The 23,871-nt window shown below is 40.2% G+C and overlaps 1 long non-coding RNA gene across 1 annotated transcript; it reads left to right on the forward strand.

The window, feature by feature from the left end:
• Nucleotides 1-1,485: 1,485 nt before the first annotated feature.
• On the forward strand, nucleotides 1,486-13,897 carry LOC134798960 (uncharacterized). Its single transcript, XR_010145295.1, has 4 exons — nucleotides 1,486-1,605; nucleotides 3,648-3,756; nucleotides 11,719-11,847; nucleotides 13,559-13,897. It is a non-coding gene; the product is annotated as an uncharacterized LOC134798960 (long non-coding RNA).
• Nucleotides 13,898-23,871: the final 9,974 nt, after the last annotated feature.

A 23,871-nucleotide genomic window follows, 5' to 3' on the forward strand; every position in this document is an offset into this window, starting at 1 on the left:
CCGGACTCGGACTCGGACTCAGACCCGAGCTCGGAACCGGACTCGGACCCGGACTCGGACCCGAACTCGGACCCGGACTCGGGCTCGGACCCGGACTCGGACCCGGACTCGGACTCGGAACTGAACTCGGACCCGGACTCGGACCCGGACACGAACCCGGACTCGGAACCGAACTCGGACCCGGACTCGGAACCGGACCATGACTCGGACTCGGAGTCGGAACCGCACTCGGACCCGGACTTGAACCCGGACTTGGACTCGGACCCGGACTCGGACCCGGACTCGGACCCGGCCTCGGACTCGGACTCAGACCCGAGCTCGGAACCGGACTCGGACCCGGACTCGGACCCGAACTCGGACCCGGACTCGGACTCGGACCCGGACTCGGACTCGGACCCGGACTCGGACCCGGACTCGGACTCGGAACCGAACTCGGACCCGGACTCGGAACCGGACACGAACCCGGACTCGGAACCGAACTCGGACCCGGACTCGGAACCGGACCATGACTCGGACTCGGAGTCGGAACCGCACTCGGACCCGGACTTGAACCCGGACTTGGACTCGGACCCGGACTCGGACTCAGACCCGAGCTCGGAACCGGACTCGGACCCGGACTCGGACCCGAACTCGGACCCGGACTCGGACTCGGACCCGGACTCGGACCCGGACTCGGACCCGGACTCGGACTCGGAACCGAACTCGGACCCGGACTCGGACCCGGACACGAACCCGGACTCGGAACCGAACTCGGACCCGGACTCGGAACCGGACCATGACTCGGACTCGGAGTCGGAACCGCACTCGGACCCGGACTTGAACCCGGACTTGGACTCGGACCCGGACTCTGACCCGGACTCGGACCCGGCCTCGGACTCGGACTCAGACCCGGACTCGGACCCGGACTCGGACTCGGACTCGGACCCGGACCTTGACCCGGATAACCACTATGATACCTTAACTAAACATGGGGGCCACTTTTAGGGGGTCAATGAGAAAATTTAAAAATAAAAAAGTTCAAACTAAATCGTGTTGATATGTATCAAATAAAAGTTGTGAGAATCCAAATATATTTTTTTTATAATTTTAGGATAAACATTTTAGAAGTTATTCAAGTAAATAGGCAAAAACTGACCATTCCTCCCTTTATCTCCGACACTACTGGGTCTAAACTTTTGAAAAAATTCATAAATTAGTTCTTTACCTATTAGATGACAGGAAAATCTATTAGAAATGTGCAGTCCAGCGTGAGTCGGACTTAATTACTTCGTTTTTGATCCGACCCTACGGGTTTTTCACTCACGTTTCACATAAAAAATACATTGTTAAAAATTGTGTAATGTTACATTTCTAATGTACGAACGGAACCCTTGCAACGCGAGTCCGACTCGCACTTGTCCGGTTTTTTCTTAATTATCTTAAGCCTTTTACCTACGTAATTATATACTTTTTTCGACTTTTAAATATTTGACGCTGTCATGTTTTTCGAATAGAAAAATAAACATGTCAAGAGAAAAAATAGTGATCTTATTTATAGAAAGCTACTAAAGTATGAATAAATACCTACGCAAGAGTAACATAACAACATAAAATGTACTAATTAAGGTATTTGCTTAAGTATAATATCGTGTAGGTTGTTTGTGTTATCCGCCTGTATTTTAGGATTTCGTTATCTATCCGAAACATGCGCACCCAAGTTATTTCCATGTTTTTGTCCCCCAAAACATGCCCAAAACCCTGATCGTGTGAAGAGATTTTATTTACTTTGACAAATAGAGCATTTGCATTAACTACAGATATGAAAAAACGGGACCCTTTAGGTATCACTTCGTTGTCCGTCCGCCTGTCGGTGGGTCTATCCGTCTGTCCGTCTATCCGTCTGTGAATCCGTCCGTCTATCCGTGTATCCGTCCGTCCGTCCGTCTATCAAGACCCTTGATCTCGGGAACGGGTGGAGGTATCGAGTTGAAGAGGAATAAAGTAAATACGAGTATTATTATTTACTAGGTATACAGTATGTCCAAAGGAAGAGTGCTATGATAAGCAGAAGTAATTTTTTAGGGTCCGGTACCTCAAAAGGAAAAAAACGGGATTCTTTAAGGATCAATTCGTTTTCCGTCCGTCCGTCTGTCCGTCTATCCGTCTGTCCGTCTGTGAGTCCGTCCGTCCGTGTGTCTATCTGTCTTTCCGTCTGTCCATCCGTCCGTCTGTCCGTCCGTCCGTCTGTATGTCAAGACCCTTTATCTCGGGAAAGGGTGGAGGTATCGAGTTGAAGAGGAATAAAGTAAATACGATTATTATTTACTGTACAGTAGGTATGTCCAAAGATTTTCAAATCTTTTATATACAGGTACTTATAGTATATTTTTTCCACGACAAAGCATGGTTTCATGAAACATTTCCCGAAAACGCGTAAAGAGGCACAATCCACCTGATGATGCCGACATGGCTCCCAGCTTCAACTGCCACAAATGCGGTCGCAAATGCCGGTCCCGCATTGGCTTATACAGCCACGAGAGACGTTGTTCCTCGCTTACAGACGCTGCATAAATCATCTGTCAAGATGTTAAAGGCCTGAATGATGATAGTATTTTTTTATTAAAGCTTTTATTAGGTCGACCTGTATGTAACGAACTATGTAATGGAATCTAAGGTAACTAATTTAACCATCTTCCAAGGATCGTAGCGTCATGAAAATTGGCAGCTGTATGTAGTTCTGATGACAATACAATAATATTATGGTACTGTCGAACTGATCTGATGATGGAGACAGCAGGTGGCCATAGGAACTCTGTGATGAAACAAAGCAACCTAATTGTGTGTGTGTAGGGGTTTTAGAATTGTCTCGATGAGTATTAGTTGTCTATCGTAAGAAAAGTACAGTCAGCGATAAAAGCTTGTACCAAAAATGAAATTTTTGCCAAAAACTTATTTACATTTGCATTTAAACAGTGCTATTTGGGGAATGGAACTTTTTCATGAAGACCAGAATGTAACTTGTCCATGCCAAGTATTTAATAGGTGTTTGGGCTTAGGCTTTTAATTATTTATTATTTATATCCTCCCGGGTGGGGAGAGACGAAGGAAGAGACATTGACCAAATTCCACACGGGCAAAGCCTTGGCCACAGCGAGTATATAATCACTCCACCTTATAAAACGAAAGTCCCCCGCCGCGTCTGTTTGTGTGTCTGTTCGCGATAGACCCAAAAACTACGGATCGAATTTTCATGCGGTTTTCACCTATCAACGGAGTGATTCTTGAGGAAGATTTAGGTGTATGATTTGTTAAGGTAATGTAACCCGTGCGGAGCCGGGGCGGGATGCTAGTACCAAAAATGGCGTAGTTGGTGTCAATTTTACGTAGGTTTAGGTAGAGAATCTTCAAAAATAAAACAATAGATACGTACAAAGCAGTTGTTATTGGCCCGTCTTTATACACCTGTATACAGTTATACATACACCATACGGAACATTTCATTTAATTGGATGGGTGATGGGAGGCATGTTTGACCTTATAAATGACTGTGCCCAAACATTTCCGAAACATATCGAACGTTTTAGTTGCAGTTTTCAGTAGTGTAAAATAATTGGTATATTTATAGTACCTCCTGTTATAAATGTAAATATAATATATTATTTTTTAAGGTTCAATGGACTGGCACTGGTTTCACCAAGAACGATGAGCGAGAAGCGATTGGAGCTAAAAACTAGAAATGAGATGGCGCGCGAGCAGCGAGAAGCGAGTATAGTTCTGGTACTTACTTCTGATAGTTTTGTCGCCCGGCTATAAAGCGAGTTTGACGTTTTAAACACTGTATTTAAGGTTAACAAGGTCTACAAGGAAATATCAGCCTTCGTGAATTAAGTATTGTAACCTTAGTCACAGAATAGAAGTACAATGGAACCTCGATAGCACGGATCTCAAGGGAAACGCCAAAAACTTCGTGTTAACGAGGTTTCGTCTTATAGAGAGCATCGACTTAGAGAGGTTCTTGTAGGTTTTTGTTCGTCTTAAAAACACATTAAAAATTCGTGTTAGGCAGGTAATTATAGAAACGTAGAAATACAGTTTCTTTTTTTTCGAGTTACAGAGGTTCGTTAGTAATATCGATATAGATGTGGTAAAACAATACGACTATTTTTAGGGTTCCGTACCCAAAGGGTAAAACGGGACCCTATTACTAAGACTTCGCTGTCCGTCCGTCCGTCCGTCCGTCCGTCCGTCCGTCCGTCCGTCCGTCCGTCCGTCCGTCCGTCCGTCCGTCCGTCTGTCACCAGGCTGTATCTCACGAACCGTGATAGCTAGACAGTTGAAATTTTCACAGATGATGTATTTCTGTTGCCGCTATAACAACAAATACTAAAAACAGAATAAAATAAAGATTTAAATGGGGCTCCCATACAACAAACGTGATTTTTGACCAAAGTTAAGCAACGTCGGGAGTGGTCAGTATTTGGATGGGTGACCGTTTTTTTTTTTGCTTTTTTTTTGTTTTTTTTTTTTTGCATTATGGTACGGAACCCTTCGTGCGCGAGTCCGACTCGCACTTGCCCGGTTTTTATTTCTAGTTGCATTGTCTCTCCGACCGCCAAGCGAACATCGCTTAGCGAGTACCTACCGCTGAGCGATTTTATCGTTGACAGCTTTTATCGCTGCGAGTAAAGAGTGTAATAGTGCACTGCCTTATGGGAATTTAGTTCAGATTCGGAAACCGCTACCAACTTTTAGTATGTTGTTGGACATGGCATTGGGTCTCGAAAACTGCCGGGAAACAGCGGCGCCGACCATCTACTTCATTCAGCCTCGATTAGCCTTTTATAGAAGCAAATTTTAACTACGAGCGTAGCGAGTAGTTCGAAAAGTGGAATCTTGAGTGTTGCAAGGGCTTCAAGGCTGTGAAGGCTGGCAGTATTTTCCCTCTGATCCTCTGAAATACATACAGGTCAGCCCTCTGGTCATTTGAAACCTCCATAAGGCATCTTGCTAACTCATAGAGGCGACGCCCGCTAAGCCCCTAACAGTTACTCTATGGCCTGAGGGTTTCAATGTTAGAGAAATGATGTACTACCTACTGCTTTTTATTTCTCTTAGAGTCTGTGCGGAGAGAGACGACTCATAGAATGTATTGATTCCCTTATGTTCCACAGTTCCACGACTCTTCTCTTTCCGCACAGAGTTTATAGTTTATATTTGTAGTGCCAGACAATGATAATAAAGGTCTAATTAATTTTAATCTTGTGCTCAACTACGGCAGAATTTGCTGTCTATGCGTGCATGTACTGTTTACATGAAACTACTGAACTGATTTAATAAACGAGGTGTCAATTCATTCGTGTTTGTAGCCCAGGTGACAAAAGCCACATTTTAACCAACTATCAAAGGAGGAAGGTACAGTTCGTTTGCTTGTTTAACAAGCAAATTCAATTTATAAATTAAGATTCCAGTCGAAAATGTCGTTTTCATGTATTTTATGTAATGTCCTTTCATTTAATACTCGATAATAAGAACAATTCTTTGCATAATAAGAGCGCATTAAGATAGAATTGTACAAATACAAATACAAAAATAGTAGAATTGTTGGCGCGCTTTAGTTTTTTTTCTACAACTTTCACAGTTTTTATCGGAAATTTAAAATTTAAATTGTAATGTATAGTTGAATAACTGGTTTCTTTAATATTATACGCAACATTTTATTAACGTTTTTAGTTTAGCCAGGGGTGCGAAACTCCTGACTTCGGCCAAACTCGGCTCCGCTCGGCTCAGCATTGCTCCGAGCAATTATTAGGGTTGGCACCACTTGACTTCCTTTTGCATGCACGACCACAGATAAGATAATCACTTGAATTTTGACAACCCTAAATAGCAGAAAGAGATAGTGCCATATATTAGAAAGGGATAGCATGATTCGACCCTGAACCGCTGTCAAACTTCGGTTTTGTAGGAAGTTTCCTTTCTGTACGATAGTACTATTATTTGAGTCGCTTAACTTCAAACTCGGGTAAATCCATCTGTCAGATTATGCGATTTTGGTATTAAGAAAAGGTAATAGGGTAGATATTTGCTGAGAGGGTCGAATGGATTTACCCGAGTTTGAAGTTAAGCGACACATTTATTCTGTGGTTTAGCTATAAAATCGATATACACCTACTTTTTTCATAAAAAATGGTATTCCTGTGTTTATAGCTCTTAAACCATATTTTTTTTCTGCAAACAATGTTTAGGTGACTTATAATACATTTCATTTCATAATTTCCACATATTTGGTCAAATTTGGATTTTTTTGATATCAGTATATGCCTTGAGATGTCATCTTTAATGTTGTAGTACATTTCTTTAACGTCCGACTTTTGGTTTGGTTATAAAATCAAAATAATCGAATATTTTTTTACCTCATTTTGTTTATTTTGTAAATAGCTCTTAAACTGTTGTATATTTTGGTACACACTGTATAAATGAAGTATAGAATATTTCATTAGCTTTCATTTAATACCCCACAGGTGTATGTGCCATGTATAGTTTGGGTGCAATATGCAATATTCGCAACGAGACGGGAGTCATTTTGATGATATCATTCCGCTGAAGGCCTGAAGTAGATGGCCGGCGCCGCTGTCTCCCGGCAGTTTTGGAGACCCAATACCATGCGCAACAACATACTAAAAGTTGGTAGCGGTTTCCGGCTCTGAGCTATCTCTTCGACTGTTTCCCATAAGGCATAGTACTTTAAAGAGAGTCCTCGTGCAATGTGAACAGCCAGCGATCAACTATTAATATACCTATCTATCTCTTTTATTACCGACACGGAATCTCTATCTTATCGCTTACGGGTCATTTTATTTAAAGTTGTCCCCTACACTTTTTTTTTAATTTGGGAAATTTTATGTTATTTCTACTCAGAATCACGAGCTCTTTCTATCCTAATAGAAGAAAAAAAGTGTGCCAAGGTTTTTATTTCCATTCCGGTACCATTTTTCATAGACTTTGTATGGCAGTCACGGAATGTAAAGATCGAAAATTTTATGGAAATTTCGGGACACTTTTTTTCTCCTATTAGGATCAAAAAAGCTCATGATTCTGAGTAGAAATAACATAAAAAATCCCAAATATGAAAAAGAAAGTGTATGGGACAACTTTAAATAAAATGGCCCTTACACGTCCTTGAACTAGTGCATGTCCATCCATACTAATATTATAAAGGCGAAAGTGTGGCTGTCTGTCTGTCTGTTACCTCTTCACGCTTAAGCCGCTGAACCGATTTATTTGAAACTTGGTATAGAGATTGTTTGAGTCCCGAGGAAGGACATAGGATAGTTTTTATTCCAGAAATCATCCCTTAAAGGGGTGGTGTTTTGTATGGGGACTTAACACCAACTGCACAACAAACTTTGTCAATAGGAACTGTCCCGCCCGCGCGGTGTAGTACCGGCGCTGGTGCACGATTTAGTTGGGTATAGAATAGGGTTTACTAACGAATGGGCCAAAAACGTTTCCCAAAGTATCACATCCCAAACTATGTTTCCCAAATTATCATTTCCCAAAAAAATGTTTGGCAAAACAACTTATCGCAATTTTTCAGTTAGCAATAGTCTTTTTTGGCAAGTTATTGTTTAGCAAATAATTACTTGGACAAGTTTCATTTTACCAAGTATTGTTATTTAGTCAAATAAGCATAACATTGCATGGCATACAATTTACATACCAATAGATATTTTTATTTTTGTTTTATTTGAAATACTTAATCCCGACCTTTGGTTATGTTTTACGCATAGAGGGGAAGCGGGGCAGATAGGCACAAGGGGCAGTTTTGAACACCCACACTAATTCCTTAACTAAAAACTTATGTTCACCTTCTGCAACACTAAAACGTGGCTTTGTATGTGTGAGTGAGGTACCAGCTTCGGCACATCTCTCCTGCCAGCCGTTGCCGCTTAGTGCGTGAAAACGTGTTTCCGCGGTCGCATAGTAAATAAATTATGATTTTTTAATCGAGTTGTGGTGCGAAATTTTAGACTTTACCGGATGAACATCATAATGAGCGCTTAGTACGTTTATTCAGTAATAGAGTAAGCTTATTATTTTAAAGTACTTAATACTTAATAGTATATTTTTAATAAATTATTTTTCATTTATTTGACCATTGGGGTACTTTGGTACAATAAAGATTGGGGCAGTTTTGAACATGTCAAAGTGCCCCTCTAGTGTATCTAAGTGCCCCTGCCAGTTTTTTTGTTACAACCAACAACCAAAGTAGCTTTTTGTGAAAAACTGACACTGATTTCATTAAAAGTTTTTTTTTTGTAGTTTTAGTGCACCTGCTTAATAACTGGTTGTCAGCACTTTTTATTTTACTTCGTGTAAAAAAACGCCGAAATAACTATATACCAACATGACAAACATAATTAACTTTAACTTACGAATGTAACATATTGAATATAAAATAACTTATTAAAACAAACTAAAACTACAAAGAAATTAAAATTAAAACTAAAATAAAAGAAACTTACCTATAAAATAAAAACCTAATTATAAAAAGAATACCCCCTCTAGCAGGTCCGCCTGTGGCATGGTACCCATTACGCTGGCGGCGTTTCCTCGCTGAACCGCCAGGGCGATTCGTTGCGAGAAATACGCGCCAGCTCTGGGGTCCCCTGTGGCGTCAATCAGCCGCCCCGACAGGGCCCTCACAAAGGCCTGCATGTCGGCTGACCAAGGGCCCAGTGTCTCTACCACGAGCGCCGCAAACTCGTAGTCCTTAAGTAAGGACGAATATTTGCGGCGCTTGAGAACCTGGGCCTGGTCAGCCGCGCCGCCGGCCTGGGTGCGGGTCGCCTGGATATGGGACTGTGCGAAGGTATCTACGCACGTTGCGTCCCACACCAGGGCCCTACCTAGTTTCCACGGCACCAATGTGGCCCCGTCGGGGCGCCTGCCATCGTCCCTCGCCATGCCCGCGGGTTCGAGAATCGCAGGCACAGACGCGGTGGCAAGCGACCGACGGACCAAATCATTGTTGGTACCGTGGCGAAATAGGCGGCCGGCGCTTTTGGGGCATGAAAGGCCATGTCGGCCCAGCTGATCGACGTTTTTGCCACAGGCGCAAGTGTGAGGGACACATATTTTGGACCCAAGCCTTAAGCATATAGCTATTCTCAAGTTACTTGGGTCCAAAACGGTGCCTATTTGACGGGAAGGGAGTACTCGTAGCCAATGGCCCGACTCGGGGGCTGATACGGCTAGAATTCGGGCACGTTCGAAGTCGTCCGGACTATCCTGAAGAAGTGTGGTATGAGCTGCTTTTAAGGGAGGGGAGTCCCAAGCCCGCTGAATGTGACGGGCGACTGGGATGTCCTCACCCGGACATGACTCACACCAGGCCTCCCTGGCCTGACTTAGATTCGCTATCTCATCGTCAGGTATCTGAGGAAGGTTTAAAATAATACCGACGAGAGATAGCGAGCCGTATACTGAGGACAGGAACGCGGGTAGAGCCAAACTGGCCGAAGTGCGAACGCCCAGTCCACCCAGCCTTATGGGTAGAACCGCTTGGGTCCATGAACTATTGTCGAGATGAATGTTCAGTGTTTTGGAAAGGCTTGCCTGAAGGGAGGAGTCTATGGAAGACAGGATGGACGGAAATTTCCAAATTGGGCAACTGCGGAGTAAATACATAAATTTGGGTGTAAATAAGCAAAAACGAATGATGAAAAGAGCCATATGGGGATTTATTTTAAATAGGAGGTCTGATGTATTATTGAATAAATTTAATTTACAGTTAATGACGGGTGCGATTGATTCGTCAAAAATTGGTGAGCCTAAAAGGGTGAGGGATGTTTTTGAATGAACGGAAATATTAGGTAAAACTGCGTTAAAATTTGTTAGTATATCTATTTTTGTATTCAATGGAACGTGATCTGGAATAAAAATTTCGCATTTAGTGAAATTTAATGCAAGCCCGATTTTCGAAAATTTATCTATGATAGATTGTATATCTTGTAGTACGGTTAGTGCGTCTCCGCCAAGGGAGCCGTCATCTAAGTACCAACAATTGAATTTTGAATTTAGACTAGAGATGATGGGGTGAATGATCAAACTAAAAATGGCAGGCCCAAGCGGATCTCCCTGTTGGCAGCCCATACTTGACAAGATAATATCATTTCCAAAAAGTAATTTTGAAGGTGCTCCGTAGCATTGCCAAATGTATTTGTAAAGTTCTGGTAGCTCTTTTTTTACTTCTGCTAACAGAGCACCGCGGTCGACCGAATTAAATGCATTTTTGACATAACTATAGTATGTTCTAATAGCACCGCACTTAATAGACGTTTTGTAATGTTTAAAAAGTTTACTACTGGTCAGCTAACTGAGTTGATCTGTAAAGTGTGCTCTGCGGGGCAGTTTGAAACACTTACGGGGCACTTTGATTCACGTGCCAAAGTACCCCAAAACGATGTATCAAAGTGTCCCATGTAATGTATCAAAGTGTTTAGAGTTCATTTTGAGGCCTAAAATCGATTTCAAAAAAAGGTGTACCAAGCTGCCCCGCTTCCCCCTACGGATGTGATTAGTTGAACCATAAACATTATAATTTTTAAGAAAAAAAATACCGATTTCTATGGGGGCCGTTGAAAGATTATTGTAGATGGTGCACTATGTAGAAAAGGAGGTAAAACCACCCACTTTTCTAGTAGCATTTCGTTTCTGTAAGGGTCTTAGTTCTAGCCTAACCTAACCCACTTCTCTGATAGCAGTTCGGTTCTGTGAGGATCGCAGTTCGAACCTAAACAAACCCACTTTTCTAGTAGCATTTCGTTTCTGTAAACCTAACCTAACCCACTTAACGGCTTTTTTGGAATATAATATTAGCCAATAAAAATCGTTTGCTAAATAATTTTTTGTCCTAACAACATTTGACAAAGTAAAATCATGCCAAGTGATAATTTGACCAAATAAATTATATGCGAAGTGTAACTTTGCTAAAGGTTCCTTTGGGAAATGAAACTATTGCGATAAGTTTGTTGGGAAGTGAAATTTGGCAAAAGGTATTTGGCCCAAACGAAAGTACACCATAGAATAGAGATAGTTTGACTCCCGGGGAACGACAAAGGGTTATTTTCATTCAAGAAATCACCCTTTAACTGATTGAATAAAATAATAGCTACCTACCTAAATTAATAATTCCACGCTGACGAAGTCGCGGGCAAAAGCTAGTATATATATAACAGTAAGCTACAAAGATGAGCCACTGAAAATATAATTGATACACAATTAGACACCTAACCTATTTTTGTAAGGATATATTATTATCACTGCCAAAAGAAGGTTAAAGGTGCCCTCTAGCGTTCCGGGAGTGGGCAGTCAACGTGAAAAATGTTCAAATGCTGGAAAGTGCAGGGGTCAAAATGTCCATACGGAACCGGCTGTCTATGTGGCAAAAAGTAGGTAGGTTAGGTTCGTTAGGTAGCTTCAGATGCCCGAAGGGCAAACCGCCGAGAAATAGGAGCCCCGCGAAGCGGGGCTCCGTCTAGTTACGTCTAGTTGCATAGACAGCCGGTTCCGTATGGACATTTTGACCCCTGCACTTTCCAGCGTTTGAACATTTTTTAACGTTGACTGCCCACTCCCGGAATGCCCTCTAGTAGTAGAAGGTATTGTCATACAATGAATGGTATTATAATTTTTTTTTTCATATATATACTATGGACATTCCTCGATGGCATCAAGTTGCAACCGGAAAGCGATGATCACACGGCAAATCAAATCCTGAAGACTATAGCAGCCACGTCAAAGAAAGATATACCTATCTACCTACCTACCTATTAAAAAAAATGTTTATTCTTTCTCGTTTGATATGTAAGAATGTATGTCAATAAGATGTTATTAGTTAAGACTGCGTCGACCGTCCAATGGCACCCTCATTGGGGCAATTATGATTTCTAAAAAATACAAGGCAATTAATTAAACTATCATATAAATGATCATATTAATATAATATGGGATCCTATTTGAAAGCAATTTTACAATCATGATCATACACGCCATATTTGTTAAAATTGTTGTTATTTAATTACCCTATGATTAAAAATTAAATTAAATTGATTTAAGACCAACAAAGGATCAATTTCGTCATTTTAATTTTAATCTTTCAACGAATGTTAGTAGGCATACACACAAATTTATTAACTAACTACATATTTACAGATGATGGTGTAATAACAACAATTTTGTGTGGTACTATACAGCACGTCCACGGATGATTTTATTATTTCTTTTGCGGTACATATTCATGAAAAGAAATGTACTTTTATGTACTTATGTTTTAAAAAAATGTACTCGCACGGTTTTGGCATAGCGACATACAGGTCGTGGTCGTGCTGGGTAGATACTGCCTGGCACGACCACACTATATTTATGGTTAATTTAATGTCATATGAATACAAAACAAATGTACTCAAATTGTACTATGTACAAGCACATCAAAATGTGACAGTCATACTGCAAAAATCGCTGTCATGATTAAAAAAGGTGAACCTAAGGGCTGATTTAGACGGCGCGCGAACTCGCATGCGACTTTCATTACATTTTTTTTGATCGGCTGGTGGCATCGTTTCCGCCATTATAAACGATGCTCCGATACAAATACAACGCTGCTCGTCGCAGTGCGGCGTAAACGCCATCGACAATAAGGTCCCTTTACATTGATGATCCCACATTTAGACATTATGCGCGCGCGAACTCTCATGAGATTTTAGTTATTTCAACCAGCCGATCAAAAAAAATGTAATGAAAGTCGCATGCGAGTTCGCGCGCCGTCTAAATCAGCCCTTAGGTTCACCTTTTTAGAGCACCGTACAAAACTTTGTTCACGGTGCTCTTATTTAATCATGACAGTGATTTTTGCAGTATGACTGTCACATTTTGATGTGCTTGTACATAGTACAATTTGAGTACATTTGTTTTGTATTCATTTGACATTAAATTAACCATAAATATAGTGTGGTCGTGCCAGGCAGTATCTACCCAGCACGACCACGACCTGTATGTCGCTATGCCAAAACCGTGCGAGTACATTTTTTAAAAACATAAGTACATAAAAGTACATTTCTTTTCATGAATATGTACCGCAAAAGAAATAATAAAATCATCCGTGGACGTGCTGTATAGTATCACACACAATTTTAACAAATTTGGCGTGTATGATCATAATTGTAGGATTGCTATCAAATAGGGTTCCATATATATGATCATTTCTATGATCTCATTGCGGCCTTTGTATTAGAACAATAATAATCCAACCTAAATTTCGGGTCGACTATTGAGTTCAGGACTGCTGCCAAGAAACTTGATGTCCTAATATTTAAGGTGAGGCGGCACCAAGCATAGGTCCCTTCGTGCATGGAATACTGCTGCAACCTATGGGACGGTTCCGCCAAGTATCAGCTGGCAGCCCTGGACTCGATAGAGCGACGGGCTCATATACTTTTTGGCGATGGCTGTCAAATCAAAGTTACAAAGTCTTGTTCATATCATCGCCGACGAGTTACATGTCTATCGGTGTTTCTAGGGAGTGCGCAAAAGAATTGCACGACCTGATCCCAGCTTTCCCTTTCCGGACGTCCAGGCGCGAGGAGCGAATGCACCCGTTCGTTGTTAATATTCCATTTGTCCGCACAAAACGATTTGCCTCATCTTTTTTGGTAAGGACGATTAAGGAATGGAATGCGCTTCCGTCATCTGTGTTTCCTGGGAAATTTGACCTCGGTCTCTTTAAAGCAAGAGTGAATAGGCTATTACTTACTGAGCCGGTAAGCTCCATCATCTTAGGCTCTGTTTTCACTTTCCATCAGGTGTGACTAGAGCCAATGCCCGTTCAGTTTATTATAAAAAATATATATACAAAGAGTACTATTGTATTATTTCAGTAGTTAGTGCCTTTGGGTATAGTGCGACATAAAATAGTAGAAATTAAATAAACTGGAACTATAAATATTCAATACTAAATTGTTGCCATGTTTAAGCATTTTACGTCAAAAAAGGGATAGTAACGTAGAAAGTGGCGCCCTCATTTATTTTCTACTGGTTTCTGTCGCACTGTAGTTTGAGGCAGGAAATAGGCAATATTACGCAAAACCCTGCGTAGAGGGCGTTACCGTCCGTGCATTACATGACATGCACCGTCAAACTATTTGTATTTGTGCATTACCTGTAATGCACGGACGTATCGGTCCATGTCAGTAGTGAAGGCGAGGGACAGTTAAAGTGTTAATAATAATAGCACAACCCAGGGCCTATCACTCTTGGCCATTCGATCGACAGAGAGGCAGACAACGAAATTTCGATTAACGCGTTTTGCGGTAGGCCATCTGTAAACATAGGTACTGTAAACAAATCACCTTGATGCATCAATATCATAGTGAAAATTGTGAAGAAACTCCGGGGGGTCAGGGCTTTGCACATAGCAAGACCGGGCCGGGCCCGCACCGTGCCATTCCCGAGCCCTGCATGGTGATGACATAACGCTTTGCATAGAAAACGAAGCTCCGGAAGCTCCGGCCCGGCCACAGCCCGGTCTAACATGAGTCATCCTAAACTGGGAAAAAACCGGAAAAACTAAATTTTGTGAAATGATCGATAAGCATTTGATTTTTTCCGGGATTTTCATCCCTAATTCCACCCAGTAATAAAAAAAGGACTTTTCTAAATATGGTTAAAGTACAACTTGGTTTATGAACGTGAATAAGCATTTTTGAGCGTTCATAGGTGAATGTGTGGAGCGAGCATTATTTGACGTATAGGTGTGGGTTTAACAAAAAGAACGCTTGTCAATAAGGCGTTCGTGCTGTTAAAATTCAATTAATAATAGCCTTTATCGACCATCAACAGTGTAGTCCCCTTTTGATTGATGGAAATTGTCACGTATAGTTCCACTACTCGCCGCCGCACCGTGAATAGCGCGTTAGTTCATCTATCGCTCACAAGATGTCATTAATTCCTGTAAACGTATATACTAAAAAAAAAGCTTTACTCTATGCTATAAAATACCCTTTCGCACGTCAAAAACTCCAAGATGGTGCCCAAGCCCATGGACAAAAAAGTCTAGCGATAGTATCCACACCTGTCAAAATTTGACATTAGCAATCCACAGTTAGGTGACAACGAAACCAAACCGACGTAACCGACATACCCCGAGTTCAAAGTTATAATAAACCGTATAGTAGTAATAAAACAAAGTTGATTTTTTCTTACTTATTTTTTCGATCGCATGTTTGCGATAGAATGCGATTCGACGAATATGCGATACAATCAACTGAGGATATGAAGTGGATTTCAAATGTCAGATAAGTACGTGTCGAATTTGGCCCCTGGTCGAAACGAATGTGACGGCATCACGCACGCGAACAAAAGCTGTATATTTATTCAAACATTTAAACTTGTTCCACGTGCGTTTATGCAGTTACCTATAAAACAAGATTCTTTAAGTTTACGAAGACACTTTCCAACACCAGAAGATTAATAGAAAAAAATGTGGACAGCAGTTATTTTTAGACACAATTTCTATTTTTAAACCCGTATAAACAGTGGCGGATTTGCAGTCTTTGCCGCCCTAGGCCCCAGGCCCTGTAGCCGCCCCTTTCTCAGCACCCATCATATTGACTACATTTTGAGTTATTTCTTGTTATCATCATCAGCGAATTTTTTGTCAAAATTTGCCGCCCCTAATATCTAAATTTGCCGCCCCTAATATCTTGCCGCCTTAGGCCCGGGTCTACTTTTGGCCTTAGGGCAAATCCGCCACTGCGTATAAAAATATAAAGAGTAGGTAATTTGATTGTGACGTCACATGCTAGTGTTTGATATAAATTTCATCAATATAAATAACAAACTCATAAATAGCAAAATCGTTTTGACAGTTCAAAAAAAGAAACTTATTCGACTAGTAGTCAAATACCCTATTGTTTACGACCGCGTTACCAGGAGCCCAATTCAGATATTTATCAATTTGTTACGGTTTAGAACTGGTTTTGACACGACCTTGACGATTGGCGCGCATCTCACGCACGACTTAGGGTAACATTCCATTTCTGACCGCAGCTGCACTACTAGTACGAACGCGTCGGTGTTATTGTCAATTTCCATAGTAAAATGAATGGTAGTGCTGCTGTCGTTGGAAATGGACTGTCACCTTTACACTTCATTTCGCTCGCGTCGACCAGCGTGAGGTCAGTCGTCTGCGCCGTGTCTGCGATATATTTAGTCGCATCCATAAATGTTAATTGGTACTCACTAAAAACCGGACAAGTGCGAGTCGGGCTCGCCCACCGAGGGTTCCTTACTTTTTAGTATTCGTTGTCATAGCGGCAAGAGAAATACATAACCTGTGAATTTCGACTGTCTATCACAGTTCATGAGATACAGCCTGGTGACAGACAGACAGACGGACAGACAGTCAGACGGACTGTGGAGTCTTAGTAATAGGGTCCCGTTTTTACCCTAAAAATGCTAGAAATGTTGATTCAGTTCGTTGACCCACTGTTTTGCGTATTCTCACAGGGGACGCCGTTGACGAAACGCGAGGAAAGCCCTGAAGGACGAACACTCGACAAAGCTATCGCTATAATACCACCGGAATCTTAACGAACATCCGGCCCGGTTTGAAGCAGAACTAATTGCACATGTCATCATCAACACACACATTAAAAAACACATCTATCACGTGACGCAAAAGATTCAAAGTCAAATAACATGCTCATGATGAAATTCTTTGACACGCGTGATGGTTGCGAACAGAGTAAGTAATATAATATAGTATTGTTTAAGAGGATACTCGTATAAGTTGTGGTTGCATATATTTTATTAATATTGTTAATATTTATGAGTTAGTATATAAGAAGACAGTCGACTAGGTTTTAGATCACAATAACCAACGAGATTGCTGCAGCATGCATTTGTAGGAAGGTAATAGGTCATCGATGACCTATTAAACAATACTATATTAGGTATATTACTTTCATCGTCATATCAGCCTTTTATCGCACACGAATAGGCCTCCCTTCTCAATCTCAATCCTCTTTTCGATAGGCATATTTCAGCAGCTGTAATATGCTATGCTGCTGGTAGGTAGATAGGGTAAGTAGGTAGCTAGACGTATAGGTAATAATCTGATGATCTACAAAATGCTACGGCTGTCCTGGTTTTACTGAAGTAAATACCCGTTCTTTTTCATGTCTTCGTTCGAGTGGCTCTATTAAAATTAGCTGTTATATAGTATTGAGTATACCACCATTCAAAATAAATACGTAATTATGTAGTTTATAAAGAAATATACCCCTAAATCTTAAACAAAACCCGTGCGACTACAGAATTTGCTCACTGCCGGGAGCTCTGCTCGCACAGAGCACGGAACAATGTCTTCCCCCGGCCAATCAGGGCCGGGGGCGGCGGAAACTTTGCCCCGATTCAATTAAACTTGCCCCCGTTATCTGATGACTCCGTGGAGAGGCCTGCGCCTAACGAGGTCGCTAGGGTTGGCGGTACTGCGAAATTTGACAAGCTTTTGACCCGAAAATCAATTCATCAATACCTAGGTATAACAAATAAAATGTTTAGGTAGACTATCACGTCGCTTTATTATTATTATATTATTTTAGGGCTTAAACAATACCTAATATTAACACTAACTAGATCCCTTCAGTTGCGTACACAACCGGCGCTTCGTAACTAGTTGCGATCGAAAACTTTTTCGGTCTTGTACGAAACAGGTTGCGATTAAAAACCATTTTATGCGTAACCGGTTACGATCGAATATTTTTTGTTTTTGTACGAAATCTCTCGACCGTTCATATAACCAGCAAAGACTTTTTAAATTATTAGTAATGTAGGTATACGTACCTTATTAGTAGACGTGAGCAGGACTAATACTGCGCATTTCGTAGATTATAAGCAACACTTTCGTATCAGTATTAGTGAGGTTAACGTTAATTTTCTAGTCACGTTGAAAAAAAAAAAGTTATTAATTTATTTACGACATGCGTGGTCACCCTAAAATTAGGATACTAAACTACCGATATTCTGTGTCAAATTGAATGTCACCACTGTCATCGCGGTCTGGTTACTTTTGAAAACTCGTATCTCACTCAAGTTTGACAGTTTATTTTCTTCATAATCAAAAATTAAAGAGGTTTTATGCTTATTAATTAGGTCTTGTAGGGTGACCATGATTGTAGAGGATTAAATTTGCCCTCACCAAAAAGTTAAAAAATAGGAAAAAGTGTGGTTGTTTCCCCTAAATACGACGGTGATCGATCAATTATCAGTTACTGAGTGTGCAGGATTAGTCGTGTTCACGTCTCATGAATCATCCTGTATACATACATAGGGCCCGATTCGGATTTTGAAATAGACATCTATTAGACATCTTTTAGAGATCACCAAGATACGATAAGGATATGTTTAAGATCTAACTTGTCAAATTTGACATTTGCGCGATTCTGGAGATACTGTTGAACGATTTCCACATGATATGACTTAGAGATCCAATTCACATCTAATAGATATCTTACTCTATCTAACGTAAAAGTGACATGGGTTGCCCGAATTGCGCTGCAAAAGAGAACTAGTTAATATCTAAACTATAACGTATCTAGAATGGATCTAGTACGTGTCGTCTCTTGTAAATATCTTGAAGTTCGAATACGGCAGTTAGTCGTAAAAATATCCCAGTCTACGCTTTGCGCAGCCGGTAGCCCATACCTATGCAAACCCTTCTTTAACCGAGTACCCCGTTGTACACTTCTAATTACCCCCAACTCGCAATTACCTCAATTAACAATCGTAATTTGCGGTGTCGCAACGCATGCGTACGATTCTATGCGTTTGTGCAACGTTATAGATCATGGCGCTATTGGAACATGCTTAATAACCAGAAACTATTAAAAAATACCAGGAAAATCAAATATATAATCTTGATGGCAGGAGGGAATTCATTTCATACGATGCGTATCTACTTAGAAACATTTTCTATGAACTGCATACTTATCTATGCCGCGCTCTAGCGATTTCCCAGTTGCATCCTAAAGAAACCTGGGGTTTGCTTAGGCAACCTAATTCTACGAATTAGCACAGGCATTTTTTTCAAAGCGACTGCCATCTAACCTTTCGACCCGTTAGGGAAAACTAGGCCATATTGGTATAAGTACGGTTTCCTCACGACGTTTTCCGTCGTTGAAAACCGATTGCTAGTCTAATCTAATCTTTTATTGGTGCTCTCAATGCACGTTCTTTCGTCCTCCTGTTCCTTCAACGATACCTAAAGGCGGGATTCCACCAATGTGCGGCACTGTGCGGCACAAGCATTGTTCTACAGAATATGCAAGCATATTCCAATCCCGTCTTTATTAGCTCAAAAATACGGCTTTTACTTTACAAAACCTATTTTTCGTAAGTGTCAGCCCTACATCTAGCCAATAACGTTCAAATCCCCATCCCTATGGTAGCGGAGCGTCAAGCGCGACTCTCGTAACCGCTAAGCCCGACCTGTGACGTTATCTGCCCGCCCCCACTTAAGGTCGCACCCTTACGTCCGTGCCAACTTGCCCCGACACCCTCTCAACTAATTCCCAAGCAGAAACCAACCTTATTTTGACAGGCCTAAGGGTTGTAGGGTGTTTTTTGCATGGTAAATATGATGTGTTTGGATAATCAAGGGGATGAACTGTTACGACACGATAGCTTTCAATGAAATTTGAAGACGATCCTTCAGTGACGGTTGAATGGGCGTGGTGTAGCTGTTAAATGCCCGGGCTCGAGTTTCAGATGGCGAAATTTATATAGGGATATTGTTGCGATTAGGTACCTACTTAATACGAGTATAATAATAAATTTAAGTAACAGGTAAGGACGTATTTGTCCAGTAGACATTTTTGGGCCGCTTTATATTTTGTTTTGCCTGATTTTGACACATATAACACTTTAAACTCTCGCGTTTTCTACACTAATTTCGGGTAGTATAGTGGTGTTTTATCAATATCTCCGTTGACATTTGCTGGGATGTCAGTCTTTCCGTGACCACAGCGTGCAACTCAGCTGAAACGTCGGAATTTAAGGTAAAAACAATGAAATTATATCGCGATAGACCCGTTTGTGTAATTAAATATGTGATTTTGACACAGCCCATAATAATGTCAAAACTCGTGTCTTACCTACAAAAAAACTAAACATATCAAAAAGATGGATTTACAAGAAACTTATTATAATTTATGTTTGTAACTATCACTTTTTTACAATACAATAATACATACTTACCTATTACAAGAATAAATGCTACATTAATAAGTAACTTCAGTTAGGGTACACCCATGTTTCATAACCTCAATTCATAACGAAAAGAGAATAGATGACCTTCTACTCTAACCGCATCATTAGGTAAATAACGTAAAGTAATTCTCGTCAAATTAGTTGCACCCGATATTAATGTTGAAATCGCGATGTCATTACTTTGCGACACATTCCCCTGTCTATTTGGATTTTGGAGTTTTGACTGAAATAAATTATAAAGAAACTTAAATACATTAATTAGGACTTGTTTTGTAAAGGTCTGCCTCTGTAATATAAATAACTAGCGACCACCCGGCCCGGCTTTACACGGGTGAACAAACACACACACACACACACACACACACACCTACACGGGGGATACACCTAAACCTTCTTCAAGAATCACTCTATTGAAGGTGAAAACAGCATGAAAATCCGTTTAGTAAGTAGTTTTCGAGTTTATCGCGTACATACAAACAAACGCATAAACAGACAGACGCGGCGGGGGACTTTGTTTTATAAGGCGTAGTAATTATTCCTTCGTGAAGCACTATTTCCTATATGACATTTTTTCCTAGTTCGTGCACAACAATATAAGAGGTATGAAATAATATACGAATCATATAAGAGGTAAGTACGTAATATACTGTTAAATTTTAGAGTTGGCCAGAGGGCGCCGTAAGCCCTTAAGAGAAAATTCGAACCTTGCCGCCGTGACCCAAGTGGCCGAGCGGTCTAGGCGTCTGCCGCGAATGCAGAGGACGCTGGTTCGATTCCAGTCCGGGGCACTGGAAGTTTGATCACTTTATTGCTTTCGTATATGTATAGTATGAAATATATTTTTAAATAAAAGGATTAATAATATTTCTATAAAATAATTTTATTTGTTTCATACACATTTAACTTAATAATCATAATAATGTTGCATTGTACATAAACTTACCGGAAGCTCATGAGGCGACCTCATTTTAGAGTTATACAACAATGACACTTACTTAAATGATAACGCGCATAAATGGAGCTTATCCAAATATGCACAATGGTGACCATTTCGAGCTTCGCTGTTTTGCTAATGTCTATAGCAATTTTGCTATTTTGAAATACGCTTTCCTGGAACTACAGAGTGAAATTTCAATCACCTAAATACTCTGCGTAGTGAGCTCATACTAAACAACTTTTATTATGAGATCAATGCCGAAATCGCGAAATCATATTCGTTATAGAAATGATCTCGCTTATTAGACGGGGGAAGAAAAATTTTTCCTTGCATCAATTCCTACAGTTCTGAAAGCTTTTTCTAATCAATATTTAGGGTTTACAGATGCCCACGGTACGATTATCCGGAGCGCCCTAATTGAGCCCTTCAGGAAATTAATGACCCTAGGGTCAAAGTCTAGAACGCTATACCGACAAAGTCGTACAGTCGGGAGGATGTATAAATTACATTTCGTTAGTTAGTTCATGATTAAGAACAAAGAAATCCCGAGAATTTCCTGTGAGCTGTGTAAAATAAGCTCAATCTATAGTTTTTTTTATAACAATCGATATAAATGTAACTTAGAAAATCCTACACAACTCGAAAATTCGATGATTTGGTCAAAATATAAATCTTTACTTATATGGAAACTATCACCAACGGGATACAATGAGATCTATTTATTATGGCGTATTTTTTGTTTTATGTTGCGTAAAAAACTAGTTTACTTAAACGTACACTCCAGATCAAAATATTTCTACAATCGTCCGTTTATTTAACACACTTTACCAAAAAAATATTGGAAATAAAACAAGTGCTTTGTGAGAAATTAAAATAAATAACAAATAAATTAGAGACTGCTATTTTAAAAACGCCGCCACTTTTGCGCAGACATGCGTAGAACAGATAACGTACCTGTTAGATAGAGCATATGAAGCGATTCAGGTTTTATACATATTATAATATATTGGTACTCCTTAAACTATATCGCCTGACTACGCAGTTGCATAATTCGGTTATTGTATTTAAGTAATGAAAAAATCAATAATAATCTAAATCATGGGGCAAACATAGGTTGATGTAGAACACAACAGTGTAGTGCGGTTAGCAGGTAATGGTAACATTCCATTTCTGACTGCAGCTGCACTACTAGTACTGAACGCGTCGCTGTTATTGTCAATTTCCATAGTAAAATGAACAGTAATGCAGCTGTCGTTGGAAATGGACTGTCACCTTAATACATAATATACATATTTAATTTCGACAATTCACTTCGAGGTTTTTGTAAGGTTGTGCTAAATGCGTCTCTTTCTTCCTCAACATGGCATGTCACATGAAAGAGTATATGTTATGCAAGTAAACAATGCGAGGTCTATATGTGGTAGTCTATATAACCCGGGCTTTGTGCGTGACGCGGCAGCGGCACACGTTCCGACGCGTTACGATGCTGTGAGTGTGTGAATAAAAGGGAGGGGTATATTTTCGTTGTTTGGATACCGTTCGTATGATCATGACATTCTTGACCGGCCGATTAATATGCATTTATTTTAATGTACCGGGTGTTTCCTGTAACACGACACGAGCAAATAATTAAACCATATATTGTACTCTTCAAACGATATACCTTTCGACTAACTACTTTTAAAAATTATGAAAACTTTAGATTTTCTCTTTTTTCATACAAATTAAATAATATATTCAGTATACGCTGTCATCACTATCAGAGTGTTTGACATTGCTTGTCATGCCTTAAAAATAACAAAATTTGCAATATATTGCATCTGAGAATAAACTGATGTGTAATAAAAACCAAAAAATAAGTTATTTTTAAGTTCCTGAACAAATGTCAATCAGTTTGAGAAGTAAAGCCTACAATTTAATGTCAATATTGCTCCTGGTATACGAAACACCCGGTATATTACAAACATTTGCGATATATAGGCTCATGGATTTTTCTGTAAATACTCGCAAATGTCGTTTACGAAAATTTTGAGGGTGCAGATTTCAAAATTGATGACTATTTTGGAATCCAATATCTGCCATATTGGAAATCGCAATCCACTGCCACGCAATCTACCTATTGCAAATTTTATACCTGCCGCTGCCGTATGCTCTTATTCATAAAAGTCATTTATCTCATTTCCGAAATTGTTGGGGATGCAGATTTCAAAAATAATGTCCGTTAAGGAATCTAAGATGGCGGTCTTGTACTTTTTCATACAAGTTGTGATGATACTTGTTTCCAAATTTTTTGAGGATGCAGACTTAAAAACAATGTTCTTTTTGGAACCAAGATGGCGGCTATGCAATTTTCGTAAAAGTCGTCATGGTACTCATTTTCGAATTTTTGCGGGTGGGTGAATCAACTTTTAAATGTCCACATGATGAAATTATGGATTTTTTTTTGTTATTGTCCATATTTATGGGTGAATCAACTTTTAAATGTCCACATGATGAAATTATGTATTTTTTTTTCTTATTGTCCATATTTATCGATCTCTTGTTTATGATTATGTATAAAGCAGAGCTGTTTCTTTAAGACTTTAGTGATATTGACGAAAAAAATTCACCAGCTTAAATCTGCTCTG

This window comes from Cydia splendana, chromosome 2, assembly GCF_910591565.1.
Source record: "Cydia splendana chromosome 2, ilCydSple1.2, whole genome shotgun sequence".
In the NCBI taxonomy this organism is placed as follows: domain Eukaryota; kingdom Metazoa; phylum Arthropoda; class Insecta; order Lepidoptera; family Tortricidae; genus Cydia; species Cydia splendana.